The sequence below is a fragment of the Wyeomyia smithii genome, chromosome 2 (genome assembly GCF_029784165.1).
Source record: "Wyeomyia smithii strain HCP4-BCI-WySm-NY-G18 chromosome 2, ASM2978416v1, whole genome shotgun sequence".
In the NCBI taxonomy this organism is placed as follows: domain Eukaryota; kingdom Metazoa; phylum Arthropoda; class Insecta; order Diptera; family Culicidae; genus Wyeomyia; species Wyeomyia smithii.
Window position 1 is genome coordinate 278,426,163 of NC_073695.1, and position 19,359 is coordinate 278,445,521.

Sequence of the window (19,359 nt, forward strand, 5' to 3'; positions counted from 1 at the left end):
CTTCGTATGCCCCCGTTTCGCAAGAGCGAGGAGCAACATGATGGCTGTGAGCGGGCCTGGCACTACTCCGGACAATCTAGTCCGGAGGATGTGCGACGACCCGGACATCTGGAACGCGGTCTGTGCGGCCGCCTCTCAGATTGTTCTGGAGCTGCAACGTGTGTGGCGGGTCAACCACCAACACGCGAGTGGTAGCTAATTACCAGTCTCCAGGTAGTTAGCTAGGAGGTTATAAGAGTAAAGAGGGTGCATCACGCACAAAAGCCACTCCCCGACGTAATACTTAACCGTCGTTCCGGGAAGACCAGGGCTGGAGACTGGAGGGGTTTTAGTGGGTCGGGACAGGGATCAGTAGGTGCCTGGGCGAGTGTAACTACCCCAGCATCTCTCCCCTAGTCTCATCCCCACACCCTGAGTTCTCTTCTCAGGTGTCTGTTTGCAGATTTCCCCGCCACCTTAAAAAAAAAAAAAAAAAAAATCGTCATCGCAAAAATGTCTCAAACGGTATTTTTCATACAGAAGCGTAGAATGATAATTTCCCAAGAATATTATCCATTTCGAGATACAAGGCGTGAAAAGCATATTAAAATAATTTCTAGGAGATGAAAAAGTGACCTAAATGCCATCACATTTAGATTTTATGATTATTTCTATTCAATTCTCTTTTAATTGTGTTTATTTACGGTTTACTGTTGCAAAACATCTAGACATTCTTATTCCAGGAATCTTTTCTGTGTTTTGCCCATAAATTACGTGTTATTCATAAAAGTAAGGGACATAATAACGAAAAATTTTCAACTCTTGGTTCCAGAGGTATCATTTGCAAACGCGAATTTCGGTTGAATGAGCAAACTTGAGCAATGGCGATCACTTCCAAAGTTTGAAAGACATTTCAAATAAGAGGAAAGAGTGAAATTCAGAGAGGTACTTTGGGGTACACATAGCCGATATTTATTTTTTCGATACTTAACCCTCTAGTACCCAAATTAATTTTCAGACGGACTTTGCAAAAATCATTTTGAAACTTTATAAACATTTTTTAAGTATTGATTAAAGCTTTTTAGAGGTTTAACTGAAGACCGTCCAAAGGCGGTACTGGGCACTAGAGGTTTAATGTCTCAAAAATGTATGAAGTGTCGACTCTTTAACCCATTATCTTTCAACCTGTATAAGTGTATAATGTACTTACAAGTTTTTCTAACAATATGACCAAAACAAATTTTGAAATTGCCTTTTAAAAATAAATGATTTTTTTGCAATTTATCAACTTCATTTCTCGATATTTCCGGTATAGTACTTGCTAGAGTTCGGAAATTTACTTATTTTTAGCTTAGTTGAAATCTTATTTTTAGCTTAAAAGTCTTTCTGCAAAAAAAATATAGAAAATATGAATAAAAAGGTTGTATCCAAGACACGACCGCATAACTGACGTAGAACTACGCACACTATTAACAAATACATTGTTGTAGGTGTTTCATTAATGAGTCATAAAGTCTACTAATGCTTGCTTCGTGCTGCCTCAACAGTGGGGTAATAAAGACATTGAAAACACGAGCTGTAAAAGCTGTTTCAAATTCTGTAAATTAGACGGATGCTACAGATTTAAATTGCTACTATCCAGCACAGATTGCTCGCTTGAGTTGTCAAAAAATTATTAACCTTCAAATATTTGTTTATTTGCCTTGAGAAAAGCATTTTGCTGCTCAAAATTGGGTTTTCTAATGGCAACCTTTATGCTGCCTCAGTAGTGGGGCAATAACGGCAGTCTGACGACACACGCTGAGAAGCGGGAAGAATCGCGCTGCTCTTGGGATATGGTGACCAACCAGAGGGCTAGTGCTGCTGCTGCGGGAGGACGACTGCTCTTGTCGCTGTCTAGAACTATTATGAGCGGCTTCGACTTTTTTTTTTTTTTTTGACTAAATTTCAATATATTTCTTCAGTGTTTTTTGATGGAACAATAATTTAACAGTGCAAGTGTTTTTGCTGTCTAAGCATTTCATCTTTAGTTGTGATTTTCTCTCCTTTTTTTTAATTATTGTTGGTTATTGATTGGATTTTGGTAATTCTTTTGATGTTTTACATCGTGTTTTTTTAAATTTAAGAATATTTAATATAACCTACCTACTTATAACTACTTAATCCTACTATGTACAATCTTAAAAGCTATCATTCGCGAATAATCGCATGTTCCGAAGTGGAGCACCTCCCTCCATATCTCATACAGTAGCGGTCGAATTGCACAGCCAAGGTATCCAGGTTTGCAAGCTCATGTACCTCGCTTGTTCGCGTCCAGGGGGGTAGGTTCAAAATCATCTTCAAGATTTTGTTTTGCACGCGCTGGAACCTCAGCCTGTGTGTCTGGGCACAGCCCTTCCAAACTGGTACTGCGTACTCCAACGTGGGGTAAATGATCTGTCTGTAGACAGCCATCTTATTCCTCTGGCACAATGTCCATGTCCTACAAATCAGGGGGTATAATGCCCTGATGAGGATGCTACATTTGTTCACAGTCTTATCGACATGAAAAATCAAATGACTGTCCAGAGACAGACCAAGATAAACCACCACGTTGGACCACTCTATGAGGGAGCCACCGAACCGTATCCTGCAATCGTCAACAGGAACAAGTCTGGGCGATCTCGAATGTGGAAACAAAATGACCTGGGTCTTGGCCACATTGATCACAATTTTCCAGCTGGTGTAGTACTCATTCAGAGCATCCAGGCCTCCTTGCAGCCTGCGTGTCAGAGCGCGGATGTTGCGACCCTTATACTTGATCGTGGTATCATCCGCGAATCGGGACAACACTCCACCCCTCGGGAGAGGTGGGATGTCCGAGGTGTAAATGTTATACAGGAGTGGTCCCAAGATACTACCTTGAGGCACTCCTGCATCGATGTTAAGTTGCTCTGAGCACACATTGTGCAAGGAAACCCGAAAAGCTCTGTCCGAGAGATAACTTTTGATGATCTTTATCAAATATATCGGAAAATTGTGTCGTTGTAGCTTGTACACCAGGCCATCATGCCACACATTGTCAAAAGCCTTTTCAATGTCCAAAAGCGCCATTGCTGTCGCCTTGGACACCGACTTGTACCGCTGGATGATGTTCGTAACTCGATTGAGCTGATGGATGGTGGACCTGCCCTTGCGGAAACCAAACTGTTCCTCAGGGAGGACACCATTCTCATCGGTGAATGAAAGCAGGCGGCTCTGGATCGACTTTTCAAACAGCTTGGAGAGGGCAGAGAGTAGGCTGATTGGACGATAGCTCTTAGGAATAGAAGGATCTTTCCCCGGCTTCAGTACTGGGATGACTTTAGCTAACTTCCACATTGAAGGGAAGTAGCCAAGCTCCCAGCACCGGTTGAAAACACGTGCTACAAAAGCAAATGAGCCGTGGCTCAAGTGCTTGAGCTCGAGGTTAAATGTGTTATCAAAGCCGGGGGCCTTCATATTCCTAGATCCCCTCGCTAGACCGATGAGCTCATTCGCCGTCACTCGTGCTTCCTCTGGGACCAAACTGTTCGAATTGTCGACCATGGAAACTCCCTCAGAAACAGCCAGCTCGAAAGGGCTGACGATGTTTCGACCCAGATTGTGTGACGACACGAACTGCTGCCCCAGCGCGTTTGCCTTTTCAACAGGTGTTATGAGTAGTTCACTCTCCCCGGACGGAACAAGCGGAGGAATGGGTTTTGGTCTCTTTTTCAAAATTTTGGTTAGAGACTAAAAAGGTTTTGAGTTTGGTGGAATCTGGCGGAGCTTTTGGCCAAACTCGTGGTTCCACAGATCTTGAATGCGTTCCTGGATAACCTTGGTCAGTCGGTTGCTCATGGTCTTCTTGGATCGGTCACCAGTTCGTTGGTACTGGCGCCGATAGATGTTGCGCAACCTTATGATGTGTTTAGTGGTGCTGTTGATATGGAGGGCGGTACACACCTGAGTGGGGCGACGGCAATCGCACGCTGGAGGGTGTCCGACGCCTGGTCGATCTCCGCTGGAGTGTTCAAGGGGTGGTCGGTGATAGTGTTCTCGTCGACGATACGCTGAAACCGGACCCAGTCGGCGCGATGGTAATCTCGCCTAGGCTGATTGGCCACCGTCTCTGCAGTGGCACCCAAGGTAAGCACCACCGGATAGTGGTCCGACGAGAGCTCCTCGAACACCACTGGAACCTCGAAGATTGCCATGTTGGACAGGAATATGTCCAGAACAGAGTGAACCCCGGTCCAGGAGATTCTGGAAGGGCACTCCGGTGCCAAGATGTTGTAGTGCCCGGTCTCAAGGTCTTCCGCCAGGATGATGCCGTTCCGATTTCGTCTTCGGTTGCCCCACACTTCGTGCCTAGCGTTCAGGTCTCCAGCAATGATGTACTTCGCTCGCCGCCGAGTCAGCTTGGCCAGATCGTTTCGTAGTTTAGCAGCAGTACCGTCTCGGGTGGTGGTTTGCTTGGGACAGTACGCTGCGATGATGATGATTGGGCCGAGCGAGGTTTCAACTTCGACCCCGATGGCTTCGATAGTCTTAAGTTGGAAACTCGGCAGCAGGCGACGCTTGACGTTGCTCCTCACAGCAATAGCAACTCCTCCGCCCCCTGCACTGATCCTGTCTAGTCGTACCAGCTGGAAGCCCGGAAGAAAGATGTTAATTTCCGGTTTCAAATGAGTCTTCGTAATGACGGCAATATCGACCTCCTTCTCGCCAAGGAAATCGAGAAGCTCAACGTTTTTGTTCCTAAGGGAACAAGCATTCCAATTCGCAATAACGAAGGGCTTATGGTCCATTTTTGGAGATTAAGGCGACGATTGCAGCAAGCTGCTGGCTGCGGGTTTTATATTTACGCTGGATTTCGAATGCAGCGGAGATGATTTTGACTAGTTCTTCTGTTGATAGTGGAGGGTCATCTTCAGTAGAACCAGCAAACGTCCCAGAGGTAACGCCAGCGTATGACAATCCGGGAGGCGGGGTGGGTCCTTGGTTCGAGAGAGCAGCAGCGGCGGCGAGACGGGGCTGCGCAGAAAATTTCGCAGCGGGGGTGCTACGATTCGGTTGGCTGTTATTCGGGAGCGGAAGCGGCTCCAACACGGGGACCACATGTCTGGTCCGGATCGGTGGAAACTGTTCTGGTGTATGAGCCGGAGGAGGCTTCCGATGACGTCCGTTCTGGTTGGCTGTTGACGCTGCCTTACGAATGCGAATAAATTCCGCACGCTTCTGGCAGCTACGGCTGGTGGCACGATGGTTTTGGCCACAGTTGGCGCATTTAGGCTCGGAGTCATCAAGTTGAAGGCAGGTCGAAGAGCGATGCTCCCCAGCACACTTGTCGCAGCGCGGGATCATTCTGCAGTTTCGTGTACCATGGCCGAACCACAAACAGATGGTACACTGGGTTACGTCACGGTGTTGAGGACGATACGGTTTCCACTGGATGATGGTGTGGAACAGATGTTTGATATTACGCAGTGTACCGATAGACGTGCTTCTCTTAGTGAAGTGTACCAAGAACAGCTCATCTCGGAAGGGGTCGTCCTTGACGGTTTGGGATCGGCGATTCATCGGAAAAACCGCTTCCACTTAAGGGCCAACCTGCTCTAGCTCGGCTTTCACTGTCGACACTGTGGCTTCGTTGCTGGGTTGTCATGCGTGTGGTAAGGCACCTGGTGCATGGCTAGAAGATCACTCACTTTGTTGTACTCCTCCATGTTGGAGCACAGGATTTTGGTACCTTTTTTTTAGAGAGGTTCAAGCGATAAATTGGCAAGCTTCGCTTGTAGCTTCAGCATATCCCGGAGGGGGGTGAATAGCGGGGAGACCCGCTCTTTTTTAGCGATGGGTTCGCTGTTACCATTTTCTACCGGCAGCAGTGCAAACTTGTTATTTTGCAGTAGCCGATTCGTTTCTGGGTCCGACGAACCGAGGGACACGGCCTGCTTGCGTTTGTGTTTCGAACCGTTGCTGCAGCAGATGAATTTTGGCTGTCCATTGTCTTCTTCTTCTTTTTCACTTGGTGGAAACCATCGGTCGACTGCTCCGCGCAGTCACTGTCGGATATTTCCTCTAATGGAACAGGAAAGAGCGGCTTGTTGCCAGCCATGGAAGTACCCTTGGCGAGATCCAGAAGATACTCCAAGGTACTCGACGGAAAATCCAACGCGAAAAGAAACTTGCAAAATGGAATACAGAGAACGAACGTACTAAGCAGCGCAAAATTATATCGACTATACTGCTCAACACTCTAGCAGAGAATGATGATTGATGAATGATGATTTTGATGATGAGCGGCTTCGGCTGACACAGGCTCTTATATAGGCCAAATCGCATGTTTTCAATTGCAAGGTATATGATCCTGTCGACCGTGCTTGGGAAACAATCATATAACGACCAATCAGAGGACGTAATTTCCGTTTAAACAAGGCTTGACAATTATCAATAGTACAATAGTTTGCATAATCAATCAACAATTTTCTACATTTGGGTGGATGCGTGTATAATTTTCCAAACAATTGCTGCAAAAATGAAGGAAATCAGTTGAAAACAAACCGATTTATAAGCATTTAAAAAGGGACATATTTCGTCCCCTTTTCGGTAATTGTTTTCCTATTTACATCCCTATGTGGTAGGCTAAAGAAAAACGTAGTTCTACGTCAAAAAAGATCGGTGTCAGTCATTTTTCGATTTTTGTCAGCGTGATATCCTATAGTGCAAAAACTCTTACTCACCTTCAATGGTGTTATCAATCATATCGGACAACTCTGGAACCCTGTATTTGACCTGTAGCTGTACCTGTATTTGATAAAATTTACCATGGAACTTGAAACTCGCTAGGACTGGGGTGTCCGACGACCTGGTTAAATGGTTGCAATCATTCCTGAGAGAAGCCCAAAACTCAAACTCGGATTCTACACATCACAACGATTTAAAAATATTTCCGGCGTTTCTCCAGAAAGTAATCTTGGACCGCTTTTTTCATTTTGTTTTTAGATGATGTCGCAGCTCGTCTTGGAATTGAATGTAAGCTGTTCTATGCTTATGACCTGAAGATACTTATGACCAATAACAAATGTTTGAACCATCAAAAACTGCAAGAATTGTTGGACATTTTTGAGGATTGGCATAAAACAACTAGTGACTATCAGTGTCTACAGGTTTCATATCTCGTAACAATTAAATCAGTGAACTTGGGATAGTAATCGATGATAAATTTAATTTATGACCACTTCGAGCCAATGTTATCAACGGTGCAAGTCGTTCACTAGGTTTTTTTTAATGTCCATAGTCTGTAATCATTATACTATAGTGTTATTAAGATCGATTATGGAATCGTCAGCTGTAGTAAAAAAACAACACAAAACCAATTCGTACTCTTGGCAATGGCCAGGAAACATGAAAATACTGCGATTGTGGAGAAAGAGCTTATTGTTGCACAATAGAAATATGGTATATAAATCACGTCGGGAAATGTAAATGATGTAAAAATTTGGTCGGAAACAGTCCGTAATACTGAAGGAATAATCTTAACGCCCAAGTACCGTTGAAAAAAACATCTATCAATCAGAAATATAACATTCATCAATTAAAAATAAAACAGTCGATTTTACCTAAACAGCTTGAAAATACAGTTGAATCGCTTTATAGCGACCTCGCAAGGGACCGTCGTTATAGAGAAATGTCGCAATAAAACAAATAATTTTTATGAATATAGAGTAGCAGGGATCATTGAGAATGTCGCTATAGAGAGATTTGTCGCTATATAGAGGAGTTGGCAGCACGGCTGATTGATGGTACGTGCTCTGAAACCTCTCCGTTAAATTATTGGATTTTAAGTGATTTATGCAGGCAAGGTTGCTGAAAAGTGAAGAAAAGTTATCAGTGATGGTTTTGTTGCGCGGTAATAATAAAGTATCAGTGAAAATGCGAGTGTTTCTAGCGTTGGAATGACCAATTTATCCACGCTCAAAAATTGCCAAATTGCCAAGCCAGGAAAGTTGTGCAAGTGTTAGTGCTAACTCGGTGTATCGCACTGGCTAGCGGTGTGTTATGCACGTACAAAAGATTGCGTGGTGATGTGAGCGAAGAGGATGGCAGTTGGATAGCGTTGTGCTATGGTGTCGCCTGGTGCTGCTCGGTGTGCGTACCATCACTACCAAAGCGCCATCCAGATAAGTTTTGTGTCTCATATTTTTTTTTAGAATGCATAGGCACTCGGTTTTGTGTTGTAGCTGATAGCGGATTTCGGTGTGCCCTTTTGGCTAGAGTATGAATGTTTGAATGATCTGTTTGGCGTACGAAGTTTTTTTAGGCATGTAGAACATTTTTTATTGCCTGGCTACCAAGCTGGGTTGCCGGGTGCGATAAGTCTCATTTTTTCGTTTTCAATTATGCGTTGCGCGTTTGTTTCTAGTAATCGACAAGTGCGTTTTTTGATAATGTGTTGAGATTTTGTTTCAATTCGTGTTTTAGGCACAGGACGCAACACAAAATAACACTTTTGACATTTTTTAGAATTGTATTGAATAACACCATTTACTTTAAATTGCAATTTGTGTGTTTCTGATATATGTCTGAACTGTTTTACCGCGCATGGCGGGTCAGTCCCGTTAGTATATTGAGCAAACCGAGAAAAAAATTAATTTAATGTATAATTTCATACCATTGCTCATTACGATATGGGACAATATGTTTGGATGCTTTCCCGAAGTTTTTCAGAACAAATTTTTTGAATTCAATAATTGTTATGAAACTATACATATTTAACCACCACTTCCGTCTAATATTTTAGTTTTGATGGGGATTCAAATGGGTCGGACTCACTATGCGCAGCACTATTATGCTTTTAATCTTTTTATGACTCCTTTAGCTTTTAAATAAATTTTATTGCTTCCAAGCGAGTTTTCATGAATTGAGTTTTGTTTTTCCCACAGAATAGGTGGGATGTTTTTCAATTATTAAACACGCTGGATTTGATGGAATCGGAAGGATTACAATTTAGAAATTTATCGTTCGTGTTATGAACAGACGGTTACGAACATTTTGCTTAGTTTTATGTATGTACTTGTTTTCTGATTTTTCGAGCTTTTGAAATGTTGAAACAATTTTATTTATTATATTTAATCACGTTGAAATCTTGTAGGTCGGCATAGTAACTAACTCCTGATTGCGATTGTTTTGGCATTTTATAAACCAACTTAGAACTCTGTCTTGTTTGATATGCATGTTTGCATTTTTGTAAATTTTCGAGCTATGAATGCATGGAACTTTGCCAGTTTTTATACTCAGTAGGTATCTTAGCTTAATTGATTTTGGAAGAAAATTTGTTTAATAGGATAGTGCGTGTAAGTTACAGGTGTTATTGCGAAGTGGGTTTATTCGGGAATGTTTGTTGTGTTGTGCTTGTTGCGGAATATTCACTTAAGTTCCGTGAAGAATCATTGATGAACTGGCTGAATTGGCATATGGAATGGTACTACGCCACCGTAGTCTGCAGCGGGTTCTGTATTACTTCTCATGACTGTTGAGAAGTTTGAAACTGACAACAAGGCTAGCTGGATAATGTGTGCGGTTTTGTTCTACGTGTGATTTTGGTGAAAAAGTTGTATTCTTATTAGTGTAATTGGTCAAATTTTTCGGTTCAGGTTCTACTGCTGTCCGGGAACGGGCAAAAAGAAGCCAGCGGATCGTCATGAAGCAGATAAGTGGCATTTTTATTCATAGTGTTTTTGAAATGCTTTATTTTTTGTTTGTTTTGAAATCGCATTTGGAAGGAATTGAAGAGGGGTCGAAAAAGATCGTTTTTGGGATTGCGTCTTGGGCTTACTAAAGAGCGCTCGAAGCGCCATCAACATCCAGATAGAGGAGCATTGTTATTCAGAAATGTCAGGTGAATGAGGTTCCGAAAGTCATAAGAAGTACTCGAAGCAAAGATAATTTCGTAGTTAGCGTCAAATGATATGATTCGTTATGCACGGAGGGGGAATGTAATCGTTAACATTTTGAGTGATATTTGTCGATAATTGACAACTTAAATTCAGGCGCATATGTGAGAGAAAGTCGTCCATGGCAGTCCTATTGAGGAAGTCATATACAAACGTGAACTGTTTTACAATTCAGTTTCACACTGTTTCACTTGCGATGTGCCCGTTCAGGAGGGTCGGGTTCCGAGTCGAAATGTGGCACCAAGGCTTTGCCTTTTTTCGATTTTCCTATGTTGCATATGACTTAAAGCCGCGACCCAGATTCTCATGACTTAAGGGGTTATATACCTTTTTGGTCGAGAAAAATGAGGGAAGTTTGAACCTATTTTAAAGCGCATAGCATCATTTTCATTGCATCAAAGGGATATTTTTCTGAAAGTACAGTTTATCAACAACAAAAAAATACGTTCGATTTTGAGTACTATGGTGCAGTAATGATAGCCAAAATCTTATGCTTCACTTTTTCGATTTTTATAGCTTTTGGGCAGATGTTTTATATAATACGTTCCAATTATGACTGGTTCGGCATTTTGTTAATAAACTTGAGACTATATATTGGTCAATATGGATATCTTCGTTTTTAAATTATTAAGGCTTTGTATGCATGAAACTTTGCCAATTTTTCTATTAAATAGGTAACATTCACATCGAAATGTCGTATCCCCGAGCGTCTGCGTCGGTAGAAGGAAAAATAGCGGTCGTGCGTAATGCTTCGGTGTAAACCGCGTTTCCGGTTCGGGAGAGTTTTGCTCATATGAACGTTTTCGAAATTAAGTGATTTCGCGGAGTTTACCCAGATGCTTGTTCATGTCTCACCGAAGATTTCGTTCGGTCGATAAATATCGTGACTAACGAAAACGCGATGTATACCTTCCAAAGAATCGCGGCCAACGTGTACTCGAGATTAACAAATAGCTGGTTGCTACAAGTGGTGAAGGCTACTTCACGCGCGTCGTACGCAGAGGATCGCGGTGTTTGGCAAGAAAGATACTCATGGTTCGTTTCCGTAATAAGCGCGCAACATTTTTATATTCCGTTTTCCAGGTGTGTTTTTCGCGGGATCGTTTTTTTAGAGCAGACGAAGTGAATACGAGAGACGTCGTTAGTCGATCTGTTATATAGAAAATATCCGGTTGACCGAACCTAGAGAGACTCCGTGTTTATACATTTCAAGTGGCCTATTTTTAGATAGATCAACAACGCGCAATAGCTTTCGGTATAAAGAGGATCACCTTACGAGGAGATATCCGATCATTTGAAGTTGTCTCGATTCGGTCAAAGATCCAGTATCCTTGCGAACGATTTATTGTTGCGGTGTTACATTTTCAAACTGAATAAGTTCGAATCGCATTATGAACATCGTGGCGGATGTAATGAAATCAATGGCGCGACACTTGTTGTAAAGAACCCGACGCTCGAAATCAGCGCATCGTTCACCAAAACGAACCCTGCTGTATACCTTGCCCTTTCTCCAACATCCCAGTGATTTCTCGTGGAAGTGCAGAGGTGTTCTCGGCTTCCATGAAGCGAGTATCACGTCAACATTTTCCTATACAAACTCCTTCTTTGACCTGCATTCGGATGCGGCCGGCGCTGGTATTGCCTGATAAATATATTAAGGTCACCAGTTTGTACACATTGAGGATGCATGTTGGTCCCAAGCATCATCTATTGGTTCTCTGTGTAATTACTGCTGATCTGGCAATAACGGAGTAGCAACCGCGGGCGGTCAATCATGCTCATGCTCATGCTCATAGAGAGATTTGTCGCTATATAAATTGTCGTAATAGAGGGATTCGACTGTACTGAAAAATGTTAATTCTGTAGATCAGTCCGTACATGTAGGAACTGGAACAAATTAATTGGCTTTTTCTTTTTTTTGTAAGTTTTTAATTACGTCGCTTCGCATAAAAATTACAATTAGAAGATCTGATGAAACCACTATTTTTAACAAGTAGTTCATTTACAGTATCGATTATATTCATGATAATCGATAATGCTAATAACCAAACATTATTGGAAAACTATTCAAACCGCAAACAAATGAATTTTATCAAGAATGTAAAACTATTTTTGGTTTTTCAAACACATTCGTAATTGAAGCGAATGTTGAAGTAAATTTAAAAATTCCAGAAAAAACTCTTCGAACAATCTAAAATAGACATAACTTCGATGAATTTTCCAGTATAACAAAATATTAATAAATTCAACAACACAAAACACAAATGTGTCTTATGACAACGAACATTTCCTCAATTCATCAGAGTCTTTCACAAGACAGACCACACCAAAATTCAACGTTCGTCTGCTGTACAAAGTAAGAACCTGACCTGGCACTCCGAAATCACATTTTAGCTTCCAGCGCCTAGCTGTGCTGCAGATGTACCCCCAATCAATTTGGGAAATCTTTCTGCAACGCTTCAGCCGCCAGCAGTGGGAGACTCTATTCTGCTTTCCAGTCACTTCATTGTGCTGCAATTTACCTATCATCAGCGCAATTTGTTCTACATTATGCAGCGCTCCATCTTCGCGTGTTGAATATTTCATTTACCTTTGCCTTGCCGTGACTTTCAGCAGAGTGTGAGATTTCTCGCGAAGAAACTGGCGCTAGCTGTGGAAAGCTCGGTGCTATCTCTTTCCAGAGACTAAGCTCAGCGTCACTTTGCTATAGCAATAGTGAGGTGGGGGGCGGTGCATGACTATACGTAATTCAAAGCTCCTCCGTCCCCGTCTCCGCTAGTCGCTGACTGTTCAAAATGAAATAATCTGACACAGTGACATCCTCACATCATCCCGTCGTCGTCAGCCGGGGACAAAAGGGAGAGGGTGACTTCCGTGGTTATCGCTTCCTTCGCGCTGTGTGCTGCTAAAGCATTCGACTGTGCAGACACTGAAATGAGAAATTTGTGTTTCCTGGCTAACATCCTTCAGTACCATCTCGTACAGTTGTAAATGTAGCGTTGATTTTTCGCACTTACGGTTGCTCTGAATAGATTTGCAAGGGAAAACGACTTAAAATTGAAACCCACCAGTAGCTGTGGGAGAAAAAATCAGCGTCGGGTTTTTCTTTCCTTGAAAGGAAAATCACGCGAAAATAAAATATTAAAAAGTAATGTAATGACGAAGTCATTAAAAATTCACGATGTTTTAATGGAAGATAAGAAAACGAAACGCGACTTTGTAATGCGGTATATAGAAGCATAGCTGGCAGCTCGAAACGGTTGGCAGTGCACTGTGCGTTCAGACCCGTTAACGGAAGGAATATGTGAGTGATTGGTGAAGAGAGGGGGTAGGGGGCAGCATGGTTCTACACCGTTGCGTTCTCTGGGGAGGATCGAAATTGCGTTTCTTCTGTATGACAGCCCGGTTTCATGCATTTGGTTGGTAGGCACTGCCCTCCTTCTCTGTCTGGAAACGAATCATCTCGAGTGCACGCACAGTGGAAAATGGGAGGAGCTGGAGCGAAGCGTGTTGCGAATTTTCGGGCATTCCGTCACACAGCAGAGCAAAGTGCCTCAAACACGTTCTCGTTCGCAATAAACATACACAATTTTTCAATTATATAAGCTCAGCGTCTGTAGAGGCTTAATGGAGGCATCTAATCAAACCGTACCCGAGAGCAGTTTATATTGTGCGGTTTCCAGTTTTGCTGAAACTGGAACGATTAGAATTATATGGTTTAATTTTTGAAAAAATAATAAAAATAAAATAAAATTCATTCTTGCCTGCAACCTCAAGTCACGCAGCGAATTCAAGATGGAGTTTTTCCCGAATGTTAGTATCATTGAAAAACACTCGTCGGCCATATGAAGCACCAATATAGGAGGCAAAGCGAAAAATATTTATGTTCACGGAGGGTGTTTGTTATGTTAATGATACGGTTTGGTGCGCTCGCACACTGGACATGTAAAAAAAGAGTAAACCTAAATTACCATGATGCAAAATGAAAAAAAAAAAACGCGACTGCGAGTAATTGCTCTCGGCATCGGTGTTGGGGAAAAATGGCCCACGATGGGTCGTGCGGAGAGGAAGTACTTAATACGCACACCCGAGCGCAAGTTGAACCCGCAGCGAAAGAGATGGTGTAAAAATGGACGGCTGCAATTAAGCGCTTTCAAGCGCCATATTTCGTTACGGTTCGGGAGTAGCGTAGCGATGACGGTGATGGGTGGAGGGCACGACGGAACTGGAGCAAAATGGAAGCGATCGCGTTTGAAGGGATTTCGTTCGAATCGTTTATGTTCTTCGTTGGTTTGTTGGCGGAAGAAAAACCGCACTGCTTGGGGAGCTAATAAGAGAACGGTTACGTCAAGTTATGGTAATGTGTGAATATTATTTGGTTTGGGTTATTTTGTAAGTGGGTATTACTTTTAATTTTATTTTTAGGAAACTTCTATGTGACATTCATGTTGTTTAATTGCTTCCACAAACTTTAGATTGGAATTTACAATGTAATCCTCGAGATTTACAATGTAATCCTTAACTTCAAAGGAAGGCATTGCTGTTAAATTATATAATATTTTATCATCTATCATTTACTTTTAAGTATATCTATAAAATGTTTGATCAAAATATATGGGGTAAGTGAGCCAGTTATTGCAAGTGCACCAGTTGTGGCTATATCGCTAAGTTAAATGGTACCAGTTATGACGATACTCCATTCAAACACAATGGGCCATAACTGGTTCATGCCATAATTGGTAAAATTTTTAGATATTACCATAACTGGTGCACTTCCCCTATTACGAAAATTTCTCGATTTAACAAAACTTCATGAAAGAAATCTGTTTCTTTACGAACTAATTTAATTTTTTGTCATAATGACTTACATTTTAAGTTTAGTAAAGTGGGCAATGTTTGTAGTTTCGCGGGAATGCAAAGATGAACGGGAATAGAAGGTGTGACTAGAATTAGAAAAAATTTTCCCTCGTCCAGGCGGGACTCGAACCCGCAATCTCCGTTGTCTCCGGCAAGGTGTTTTGGCCAATTAAACTACTGGGTAAGGGTAACTCTTCCTAAGACCAATGTCGAATCACCCTCTACTATTGTGTTCCCGCATCTCAGCTAGTTCGTAAAGTAAAATTAGCACAACGGAGCTCTTCCGTGATACGCCTTCCATGGGAGTTGGCCACCAACTGACGTGTCTCATCGCTTGCGCCGCTGTAGATATAATAAGTCATTATACATAGTGTGCGTAAAGAGACCACTCTCTCAGTTGACAGAAATAAACTTCCACAGGGCAGTGTGTGCAGTTTCATCGCGGCGTGCTGAGATGCGGGAACACAATAGTAGAAAGTGATTCGACATTGGCCTTAGGAAGAGTTACCCTTACCCTGTAGTTTAATTGGCCAAAACCCCTTGCCGGAGACAACGGAGATTGCGGGTTCGAGTCCCGTCTGGACGAGGGAAAATTTTTTCTAATTCTAGTCACACCTTCTATTCCCGTTCATCTTCGCATTCCCACGAAACTACATACATTGCCCGCTTTACTAAACTTATAATCTGTTTCATCTCAGCTTTTTCTTAGCTTGAGAATCAATGCAATTATTTTCATTTGTGAGAACTTGTGTAACATCGACTAGTTACCAAATGCAGTACGAAAACTCATACTGCCATAATCATATTAGCGCGCGATAACCGTTAAACAGGCAACTATAAGGGTTCGCTTTTATAGCAAGAGAATTATTTTCAAACTCGGATTGAAAGAAATGTCCAAATTACTTTTAAAAATGCGGATCTTGCCGCATCAAGCGGAAGCCGCAACCTATTTGAATATTCGCAGTTATTTTTACTTGTCGACACAAACAATAGCTATTGAATGTGAAAATTGACTAAGTTCCATGTCATGAAATTTAAAAAAAAGTGAATCCGTGTCACACTGGCACTCAGTTTGATTGTTATGATTAAAAGTGCTTGTATATAACATTTACTTCGAAGTTGAAAAATTAAAAAATTAAAACATATTATTTAAAAACATCCCACTATTCCAATAAAATTTTCTCGTCAGGCATTCTGGCTACATGTCCAGCTCACTAAAGTCTGTCACGTTTTATTACCTCTACTATTTTAACATGTTTGTATGCATACCTTGTGATTCATGCGCCTACGCTACACTCCATCTTCCAATTTACCGTCAAGTATCGATCGCAGAGCTTTACGTTCAAATACTTCGAACATTCGTCGATCAGCTTCCTTCAGCGTCCAAGCTTCAAATCCAAGATCAGCATCTTATACATCTTATACAGCGTACATAGTGTTGTGCGAGTTTGCAATCTGAGGGACCTTAACTGATGACGTTCTGTGTAGAAGGCCCTGTTTTCAGCTGCAACTCATCGTTTCACTTCACGGCTCATATCGTAGTCACATGTCATAGGCGTACCAAGATAAATGAATTCATGTTCGACATGTGCAGCTTTAAAACAAACAAACAGACTTGACGCACTTCCGAGGCAACTGAGGGCTTCAAAATTTACAGAAATGGTTGAAGAGCTATTATCTTTCATCTTGACGTAGAACCGGCCGAATCCTGGACGATGAGCTTTCAGCCGTTTTTCAAAACACTGTGGTTTTTCCAAACCGAAACTACGGGTTTGCAAATTCAAACTTCGGGGTTCTGGGAAGTGAAAATGCGTTCCATCAGCTTTCTAGCGAGGGTACTCTTTGGTTAGACGGCGTAAGGCGGCTTGTCTCACCTGTTGTCCATAAATTCACTTGTTCACTGCTTTAGCTTATTCTGATATTTAGCATTCTACTTCGACCAACGACTTTTGAAGAGTGAACGAACTCGATCTTCGATCGGATCAACAGGTTATTGCCCTACGCCAACGGTCATTGACCTCGCCAAGTAAATAATGTTCTCTCCGCCAGATCCGCCAGATCCTGTTTAAACTTCTCTCTATTGCGGATCCATTTCGCCCGTCTCCTGGTGGCTGCGTACATACGTCAATCGTATGTACCTCAATAACATTCTAAGCGGAGGCTACCAACGCTTATTTTTTTTTGTAAACTCCTTAATTAAACGGGATAACCGTATCATTTTGTATTCCTGTGACATTGATTTTTCTGTATCTCAGAGACGTAGTTAAAGGAAGTGGGAAATAGCTGAAACTGCGTATCCAGGGATTTTCATGTATCGGACATGTTCCTAAAATATTGGTGTCAAGGGATTTCCGGCCATTTTGCAACAATCGATTGGACGCTATAAACAAATAACGTAGCGCTAAAAATCTAGATTTCAAACCCACTAACCTAAGTAACAATAAGTAACATTTGTTATTACTATCTCCCTAAAGTGCGTAACGCTGAGTAACCTGTCACCCCTTGAAAATGTTTAGTTCAGATAAAATATCACAATGATGTAACCGTCTACAATTACAAACCCCACCTTCCTTCCCACTCCCCCGTCCCACTCCAGCATTTGTAACAATAAGTAACGCAAACTAAACCTTCCTCCTTCAAGCGTTACGTAATTTGTTTATGGCACCTTACGCTTTATTATTTTTATCATTATGCCGCCAAATTATAATTTTATGGCGTAAATTTCAACAATTCAATGAAATACTACAAGGTATACAGCCCTAGGGGTTGTATAAAATGGTGAAGTAAGGACTAAATATTTAATATATGCTAAACTAAATATTATTATATGCTGCGCTTAACTGTTCATAGGTAACACTACCGTTTATCTTGATAGTCGTTATTTTAAAACTAACGATGCATGAATACATGAAAATTTTACACTAGTAGTAGTTGCGAAAATTCTCATAACTCTTATCTTCAAGCATCTATAGTTCTGAAAAGAACCGATTCCATAGTATTAAGTTAAAAATTCGTGCTACAGAACGCTGATAATCGCACCATGAATATTTTGAGTTGACTCGTATGCAGCTCTCGTTTCTCTATGTCGCGTACCTTTAACAGCTGCACTGCTCTCGCTTATGTGTAACAAACTAAACTGAAGCTGAATTTTCTACACGCAGTCTTTTGTATCGAGTTCAGAGCAGATTTTTGCAATTAAGGCGTGGCTACGTAGCTTCAAGAAAGAGGAACAAACCAAAACACCTTCGATACTACTGAGTGATTTTCATAAGCATCAAAAGAAAGGTTTTGTATTCCCGATGCGCAAATCACTCTGGTTCTTAGATTAACTAATTTTCGTTTCTAACATTTGACTGATAACGGTGTTCGAGTGAACACAAACAAACAATTAAACCGGAAAATCACTCAATTTAGCAGTGAAAATTCTTGAAATGAGGGTTATATCTTGTTGTGATAAACTATTCATAGGTAACACTACCGTTTATATTTGGTGCGTCCTGGTCGTTATTGTAAAAATGATTATTTAGAAATAAATAAAAATTTCACACTAGTAGTAGTTGTGAAAATTCTCATAACTCTCATCTTCATCATCTTATAGTTCTGAAAAGAACCGATTTCATAATCTTCAGCTCGAAATGTATCTACAGAATGCTGATGATCACACCACCACCGGTAGCATCGATTATTTTGTCGGCCGCGTATAAAATTTGCTCTCCGCTGTGCCCTCCAGCAGCTGTGCCAGCAAAATATCCTGCAGCGTACGATGGTTATTGTTGCTGCCGTGTGCAGAATACAGGTAACATGCTCCGCGGTGCGTGGAAGTTGACTCGTATGCAGCTCTCGTTTCTCAATGTCGCAAAGCTTAACAGCTGCACCGCACTCGCTATTGTGGAGCAAACTAAACTGAAGCTGAATTTTCCACACACAATCTTTTGTATCGAGTTCAGCGTCGATTTTTACCATTAAGGCGTGGCCACGCAGCTTAGACAAAGACAAACAAACCAAAACACTTTGTTGAGTCAAAATATGTAGGCAGTGGAATTTATTTCATCTATGTTATTGTTATCTGTGCTTGGGAAGCAAGCCAAGAACAAGGGAAATGTATGGGAAAGCTTGACCTTGGAACTTTTCACCTTTTTCCACCATTAAGCAGTAAAGCAACAATGTTGAACATAATATCAAAAAATTGTTACACATTTTATCTATCCACCGAAATATAAATGACTAAGATGCATTAAGTCGTTCGCTTGCTATAACCGTTTGAAATCTGACGCAACATTTGCCAGTTTCATTTTCATTTTCACAAAGTGTAATCTAGTATAGAAAACAAAGACGTAGTCCTACGTCAAAATATCGAGACGTGTCTCAAACGCAGATTTCGGCTAATGAGAACTGAAAACAAGGTCAAATATCATCCGATATGAGTTTTTTTTTGATAACAGAACGATAACTAGAGGCCGAAAATCAACCCCAGATGCTATTTTGAATTTCAAGATGGCGTCTTCTAGTTTCTGGAAATCAGCCCAAAACGACGAAATGCTTTTTAATATCAGGCGTATTTGAG